The sequence below is a fragment of the Ovis canadensis genome, chromosome 8 (assembly GCF_042477335.2).
Source record: "Ovis canadensis isolate MfBH-ARS-UI-01 breed Bighorn chromosome 8, ARS-UI_OviCan_v2, whole genome shotgun sequence".
NCBI lineage: Eukaryota > Metazoa > Chordata > Mammalia > Artiodactyla > Bovidae > Ovis > Ovis canadensis.
In genome coordinates, this window is record NC_091252.1 from 62,290,142 (window position 1) to 62,298,981 (window position 8,840).

The following is an 8,840-nucleotide window of genomic DNA, read 5'->3' on the forward strand; positions in this document are numbered from 1 at the left end:
AGGGATCAAATTCACATCTCCTGCATTGGCAGGCAGATTCTTTACTGCTGAGTCACCAGGGAAGCTGAATTTTTTCTTTCTGAATGTTGTCAACCCAGTCACCAGTTGTAATCACTTTGAGAACAAGGACAGAACCTTCTACTTCTTTGCCTCCCGAAATATCTGTTGTGGTCTCTTATAGATTTATGGCTGGTTGAACAACTGCTTGCTAAATGGGCAATCCTTTTAATCCTTTTAATAGATTAATCCTTTAATTCTGTCAGGAGGAAACAGAGAAAGTTCCCATAGGTAGAAATCTGCCTGTTAAAGTGTCTGAGTCTATTCAGTGGAATATTTGCTGCTTTTTCCCCCATAGCAACTGTGAACGCATTTCTTGTTCATGGCCACCACTTCTATTTTTAAGCAGTTCCCAAGGTCCTCATGGTTGCTGAGGATCATTCCACACTTCTGCTTTTTAAAAATATTTTTATTTTATTTTTATTGAAGTATAGTTGATTTATTGATACAATGTTGTATTAGTTTCAGGTGTACAGCACAGTGATTCATTTATACACACATATGTGTATGAATATATGTGTGTGTATATGCATATATATTTCAGATTCCTTTCCTTATAGATTATTACATTATATTGATTATAGTTCTCTGTGCTATACAGTAGGTTCTTGTTGGTTCAGTTCAGTTCAGTCGCTGAGTCGTGTCTGACTCTTTGCGACCCCATGAATCGCAGCATGCCAAGCCTCCCTGTCCATCATCAACTCCTGGCGTTCACTCAGACTCGCGTTTTCTTTATATATAGTAGCATGTATATGTTAATCCTAACCTCATACTTTATTCTTTCTCCTCCTTCACCTTTGTCCTTGGTAACCATAAGTCTGTTTTAAAAATATGGAATGCTTCATGAATTTGTATGTCATCCTTGGGCAGGGGCCTTGCTGATCTTTGTTCAGTTCAGTCACTCAGTCTTGTCCAACTCTTTGTCACCCCATGGACTGCATCATGCCAAGCCTCCCTGTCCATCACCAGTTCCTGGAGTTTACTCAAACTCATGTCCATTGAGTTGGCTATGCCATCCAACCATCTCATCTTCTGTCGTCCCCTTCTCCTCCCACCTTCAATCTTTCCCAGCATCATGGTCTTTTCAAATGAGTCAGATCTTCCCTGTATTGTTCCAATTTTTGTATATATGCTGCCAAAGCAAGCACCACGCTTCTGCTTTAAGTGCACTCAAACCTTCCTCAGTCTGCACCTGGCATGTTCACAGGTCTTTTGCTTTTGTTTTTCCCTTTTATGTTCTTCAGTCCTCCTTCCTCTTCTTCTTCATTTTTTTTTTTTAAATGTAGCCAAGGAAGAGGTGCCATTAGTAAACTCTTTGCTCAAGGTTTCCTGGCTTTCACATGATTCTGAAAATTCTGTTCCTTGAAAGTAGTCCTAAAACGTGGGTCCTGAGAATGTTTGGCATTCATTTTTCAGCAGTTTTATATTTGTGATTAAGACTGGTAGGAGATCCCAGTTTACCTGAATAAAATGATCTTCTCTTGGCACTACAATAAAGTTAAAAAAATAAAATGCATGGAAGAATTAAAGATTTTAAAATTTAAAAAATAAAAAAAAAAAAAAAAAAGAAACTTCAAACAGGAATACAAAAGTTGAATCCTTAGGACACATTTCACATTTTTATTTTGTCCCAGAATAGTAGCTCATAAAGAGGGTCATCTTTGATTTGGTTTGGAGGTCATTTTGAGAGTGTACTTGACTTCCCAGAGTTCCTCATGTTTATTTAAGGTCTCATTCTGAGCAGGGGTTTGTGCTAAGCTCTGGTCAAATTTTAATGTATCTTTGAAGATTCTGAGCCTGACCTGAGAATCTTTGCTTTAATTTAAGGTGTCAAATTAAAACTGTTACAAAATGAGAGAGCTGGAGTTGATAAGATTTGATAAGAAACTCTGTTTTATTACTCCTTTTGTATTTATTTATTAGTTGATTTTAGGCTAATCTTACCATTACTAATGTGGAAAAATGTAAGATATAAAAGTTGACATTCTCCCAAGAAATTCCTGTGTGACTTGTTGAGCCTGATTAAAAATATTACATGTTGGCACCAAAATTACAGGCCTCTACTTTTCTAGCCCACAGTGTTTGGGAGAAGCCATGAGGGATAAAGAGAAGCTATTTAGAATTCTGCTATTTAGAATTCTGGAGTTGTTTGTACAATCCTGTGATCCTCCTGGAGCAGCAGCTCTGTGGAAACACAAAGTCTCAATGTTTGTAGGAGGAAAGAAAATATGATGGAAGCATGAATGGAATGGTGAGCAAGGTGGAGTGTCAAGGATGTGGGTTGTGTGAGTGGTTAATTACTTGTTTCACTTGATTGGGCTTTTGGAAAACTTGACAAGTTCAGAGTTGTTTTTGCAGCCTGAGAGCCGGCTTCCTGTTTGGATCTGGAAAGTCACTGTACATTCATAAAGAACATTCGAAAAGTGATTGAGAAAGATTCTTTGTAGCCACTAGCTCCCACATTCCTGTTTGTCTTCTTCAAAACCAGGAACTCCAACAAACAGAATTGAAAAGTAAAATATCCATGATCTCTATTCTAGAACATTCCAGAATTTGGTCTTAGAATATTATATGTTAAGTGAGTTAAATAGGATATTAGGTAAAAAAGATTGATGTAATTTTTCTAGATGGGTGACTTTACTTTAAGATATACACAGTGTTTATGAAATAATTATCTTTGCATTCATTCAGTGCCAGCTAGATTTTTACTGAACCCCAGCCCTGAGTTCACCTACAGCCACAACAGACAGCTCTTGTGCACACTGGCAGCCTGCCACCTTAAGTGTTCATGTCTCTTTGCTTCAAGAGAAACAAAACAAGGAAGACATGCAGCCAAAAGTGTTTGTACATTGCATGTGCAAGGCTGCTGGAAATGAATGCCTGAAAATGAATGTGCTGGAAATGAATGCCTATAGGTCAGTCCTTAACCAATGAAGGATGAGGGTCAGTGGATAAATACTCCAGCTTCATTATCCCTCATTGGGATACTTCTGAAGGGTACTTCTCAGGGGGTCCTCAGCAAAACTGAACTCTAGCTACTCTCAGGAGTCATCAATCATCAAACACATGTCCTTTTTTTTAAAAAAAAAATTATTTATTTTAATTGGAGGCTAATTACTTTACAATATTATAGTGGTTTTTTGCCATACATGACATGAATCAGCCATGAGTGTACATGTGTTCCCCATCCTGAATCCTCCTCCCACCTCCCTCCCCATCCTATCCCTCAGGGTCATTCCAGTGCACCGGCCCTGAGCACCTTGTCTCATGCATCAAATCTGGACTGGTGATCCATTTCACATATGATAATATACATATTTCAATGCTATTCTCTCAAATCATCCCACCCTTGCCTTCTCCCAAAGAGTCCAAAAGTCTGTTCTTTACCTCTGTCTCTTTTGCTGTCTCATATATAGAGTCATCTTACCATCTTTCTAAATTTTTTATATATGTGTTAATATACTACATTGGTGTTTTTCTTTCTGACTTACTTCACTCTGTATAATAGGCTCCAGTTTCATCCACCTCATTAGAACTGATTGAAATGCATTCTTTTTAATGGCTGAGTAATATTCCATTGTGTATATGTATCACAGCTTTCTTGTCTATTCATCTGCCAATGGACATCTAGGTTGCTTCCATGTCCTGGCTATTGTAAACGGTGCTGTGATGAACATTGGGGTACACATGTCTCTCTCAATTCTGATTTCCTCAGTGTGTATGCCCAGCAGTGGGATTGCTGGGTAGTATGGCAGTTCTATTTCCAGTTTTTTAACACTGCATAGTGGCTGTACTAGTTTGCATTCCCACCAGCAGTGTAAGAGGGTTCCCTTTTCTCCACACCTTCTCCAGCATTTATTGTTTGTAGACTTTTTGACAGCAGCCATTCTGACCAGTGTGATATGGTACCTCATTGTGATTTTGATTTGCATTTCTCTGATAATGAGTGATGTTGAGCATCTTTTCATGTGTTTGTTAGCCATCTGTATGTCTTCTTTGGAGAAATGTCTGTCTAGTTCTTTGGCCCATTTTTTGATTGGGTCATTTATTTTTCTGGAATTGAGCTGCAGGAGCGGCTTTTATATTTTTGAGATTAATTTTTTGTCAGTTGCTTCATTTGCTATTATTGTCTCCCATTCTGAAGGCTGTCTTTTCACCTTGCTTATAGTTTCCTTTGTTGTGCAAAAGCTTTTAAGTTTAATTAGGTCCCACTTGTTTATTTTTGCTTTTATTTCCAATATTCTGGGAGGTGGGTCATAGATTATCCTGCTGTGATTTATGTCAGAGAGTGTTTTGCCTATGTTTTCCCCTAGGAGTTTTATAGTTTCTGGTCTTACAGTTAGATGTTTAATCCATTTTGAGTTTATTTTTGTGTATGGTGTTAGAAAGTGTTCTAGTTTCATTCTTTTACAAGCGGTTGACCAGTTTTCCCAGCACCAGTTGTTAAAGAGATCGTCTTTTCTCCATTGTATATTCTTGCTTCTTTGTCAAAGATAAGGTCTCCATAGGTGCATGGATTTATCGCTGGGCTTTCTAGTTTGTTCCATTGATCTATATTTCTGTCTTTGTGCCAGTACCATATTGTCTTAATGACTGTAACTTTGTAGTATAATCTTAAGTCAGGCAGGTTGATTCCTCCAGTTCCATTCTTCTTTCTCAAGATTGTATTGACTATTTGAGGTTTTTTTGTATTTCCATATAAATTGTGAAATTATTTGTTCTAGTTCTCTGAAAAATACAGTTGGTAGCCTGATAGGGATTGCATTGAATCCATAGATTGCTTTGGGTAGTATACTCATTTTCACTATATTGATTCTTCCTATCCATGAACATGGTATATTTCTCCATTTATTTGTGTTATCTTTGATTTCTTTAATCAGTATTTTATAAAACACTGTTTTCTATATATAGATCTTTTGTTTCTTTAGGTAGGTTTATTCCTAAGTACTTTATTCTTTTTGTTGCAATGGTGAATGGGATTATTTCCTTAATTTCTGTTTTCTCCATTGTTAGTGTATAGGAATAGAAGGGATTTCTGTGTGTTAATTTTATATCTTGCAACTTTACTATATTCATTGATTAGCTCTAGTAATTTTCTGGTGAAGTCTTTAGGCTTTTCTATGTAGAGGATCATGTCATCTGCAAACAGTGAGCATTTTACTTCTTTTCCAGTCTAGATTCCTCATTTCTTTTTCTTCTTTGATTGCTGTGGCTAAAACTTCCAAAACTATGTTTAACAGCAGTGGTGAGAGTGGGCACCTTTGTCTTGTTCCTGACTTTAGGGGAAATGCTTTCAGTTTTTCACCATTGAGGATAATGTTTGCTGTGGGCTTATCATATATGGCTTTTATTATGTTGAGGTATGTTCCTTCTATGCCTGCTTTCTGGAGGGTTTTTATCATAAATGGATGTTGAATTTTGTCAAAGGCTTTTTCTGCATCTGCTGAGATAATCGTATGGTTTTTATCTTTCAATTTGTTAATGTGGAAACACACATCCTTGTCATTCCTCCCAGCCCTGCCTTGCTTTCTCCACTTGTGTTTCTTGGGATCATCTTCCCAATAAACGACCTAAATCAGGATTGCCGCATGGTTTCTTTCTTCTTCTTCTTTTTTTTTTTTTTTAGTATTAAAGAAATACTTTTATTGATTTATTTGGCTTCACCAGGTCTTAGTTGTGGCACATGGGATCTTTGATTTTCATTGTGGCATGTGGGATTTTTAACTGCCGCCTGTAAACTCTTAGATGCAGCATGTGGGACCTACTTCCCTGACCAGGGATCAAACCTGGCCCCCTGCACTGGGAGCATGGAGTCTTGGCTACTGGTTCACCAAGGAAGTTCCTGCCTCAGGGTTCCTTGAAGAGGAACCCAGAAGACCAGGTGTGGGGGCAACGTTCAGCTAAACAATAACCCTAATCAGGTCTACTAACAAACTAGAGTATTAGATAAAGAATATTTTAAAACATCTCTGTTAAGTTGACCAGATGCAAGCCATTTATTCTAGCTGAAACCAAATATAAATCAAAGCCCTAATATCTTTCATAGTATCTGTGGAGATGGGAATTAACTGTTTCTCCATCTAAAAAATTATGCTGTGTCCTGGAGCTGATAGTGTTAACTCCCAGGTCTTAGGCCTTCATTTGTTGAGTAATCATGATTTAAATTGTCTATTAAGTTTGATTTGGAGATATAAGAACCCAGAACTTTAGAGTGGGGATAATGAACATCATCTTTGGTGGCAGTCAGTCACCTTGAATGATTGCTGTTATATATTTGAAGAGCAATTAGTGATCATTCTCTGTTTGGGGATATAGTTGGCTCTGTTAAAATTGTTGTCAATTATTAACCAGTGTGAAATAGCCATGAAAAGCTAAGCTTTTCTCTTTTAGTTCACAAACCGCCAAGGAAAAAAAAGGTGCAATTTTGAAATTTTATGCTTCTTTAGGTTTTACAATTATGTCCATTTGCTTTGAAGTGACTTTAATCTGGATAATAATCTGTCTAGAGATATTGCAATTCAAGAGGTTTCTACCTAATTAAAAATGAAAGAAACAACCTGAAAGCATGGTGGGATATAATTGTAGCACACTTTCTTCATCCCCATGGGCAAAAGGTAGGTGAAGGTGAGGAGAGAAATTGAAGGAAAAGAGGAAAGAGTGAGATAAAAGGTTTACTTTAGTGTCTTGGAAGCACTAATGAGAATAAAAAAATAATAGCTAACATTGATTACATTCTTACCTGGGCTCTCCAGTCTTCTAAATACTTTATTTATGAAGCAATTGAGGAATGCCACATTTTGGATAAAGTGAGTCTGGAATGAAATCCAGGCAGGTTCAGAGTGTGTGCTTTAAGCCTCTATACTTTCTTGCTTCAATAATAGTAATAATAGGGATCTTTCCCAGTGGTCCAGTGGTTAAGAATCTGCCTTACAATGTTAGGGACACCCATTTGATCTCTGGTCGACAACCTACTCCAGTACTCTTGCCTGGAAAATCCCATGGATGGAGGATCCTGGTAGGGCTATGGTCCATGGCATTGCAAAGAGTCGGACACGATTGAGTGACTTCACTTTAGTGCAAGTCAGATTTAAAAAAATGTGCTTTATGGGCTATCAAGTAGCTTTTCAGAAAGAGGTTTCAGCTTTCTCTCCTCAAAGTTGGCCTTAGTGTCCAGGGCCTCTGGAGTCCAGCTCCAGCAGCCAAGGAATCAGCCTGAAGGGATGAGCGGTGTCAGTGAAGAATGATGTAGCCTCTGACTCGAGGTACGGGACTACATATTTATTTCAAGCTTCAGGTTTTATTTCATACTTTGACAAAAGCATTAGGTCAGAGGTTTGACATTTTTAGTCCCCCTCCCCCCACCCCCGCACCCAGATTTATTATCTCCAGAAATCACTGTTGCCCTTCAAACAGAGTTTCTGCTTCAGCGATTCAGAATCGGCTTTACTATCTATTATCTACTTCTTCTTATGTGTCCTATACTTGTGATTACATTGTAACTCATGTTTATGTCTGGGCTGCATACCACATTCCTCAGTTTATTTCTTATCTTTCTAAATCCTGTTTGCCCCTAGCATCCTAAGCTCACTATCTCCTAAAAAGGCTTCTAGCTATTCTTAATTATTCCTAAACCCTAAGCTCAGCAAACTTCTTTTGCCATAAACATTCCCCTCACAAACAGGTCTCAGATAACAATTCTTCCCATGGCCTCAAGCTGCGGCCTACATGCTCATCCTGGAACATTCCTTGTATAGATCCTTGAACAAATGTCAGTGGTTAACTTTATGGATTATTTTCTGGGCACAGCTGCAGAAGGCTTTTTGCTTTCTCATGCTCCTCTCAAGAACAATAAGCACCTTAACATTCTTTCCAGCCAACTCAACTGAAGAAAGGAAGAAACAAGTCAGAATCACAAGAGCTAACCCCTTCATCCTGGGACCGTGCCTGTGGGATGAGGAGAGGGGGTTGGGGCTGTGCCTCCATTTTGTCAGTAATGCCTAATGCAGCTCCAGACACAGTGCCATGACTAGGAAACCTGGTTAACAGAACACTTGTGGTCCCTGGGGCTGCTCCGGGGTGCTTGTATATAGGTAGATAGGCCATTCCTGAGGCTTCCAGGAGAACTGAGCTGCCTTGCTAATAAGTTCAAATGCTAAATGAACTTCTTGCCAGCTTACAGTTCAGGTGTGTTCTCTTATGGACCTGAACTCACATCTCTTTGAAATATAACCATCAAAGAAGGTAAGGCCCTACATCCAGCTTCCTGGGAGAAGATGGGCCTAATTTCAGCTGTCCCTTTGATTCCAAATGGCAAATCTGACCTCCAGCTGTAAACGTATGATAAAATTACCAGTTTTATCCTGAACACATAAATCCTGGGGATTGTATCCACTGAGTTATATAAAAGACTTTCCTCTGTCTTTGCAGTATCTTTAGAGAATTGCCTGTGGTATCACCTCCTGGTTTTATTCAGTAATAAGATTGTTTTCTTTCTCTTTTACCTTAGTGTAAAGGTTTTCTAGATTGGAAGAAAATTTTGCTTTTTAATTATATTTCCTAAACAATATCTTATGTGACCTCTTCTTAGGGAGTCTGATGAAGAAAATTGCTTCTGGAAAGGATCTGGGGTGTAAGGGATGGGGAATGTGTACTAGACTCTCTAGGAGGGCTTCTCATATTGATAGATGTGATTGTCTGAGTCATTAGTTAATTTATTCAATATTTATTGAGCACCTACTTTGTGCCTGGCTCTGTGCTAGAGTCAGGATGTCAGAGACATATAG

At 38.3% G+C, this 8,840-nt stretch overlaps 1 pseudogene; it reads right to left on the minus strand.

The window, feature by feature from the left end:
• Positions 1-882: 882 nt before the first annotated feature.
• Positions 883-1,205, minus strand: LOC138445472 (U6 spliceosomal RNA; annotated as a pseudogene).
• Between the last annotated feature and the right edge of the window lie 7,635 nt (positions 1,206-8,840).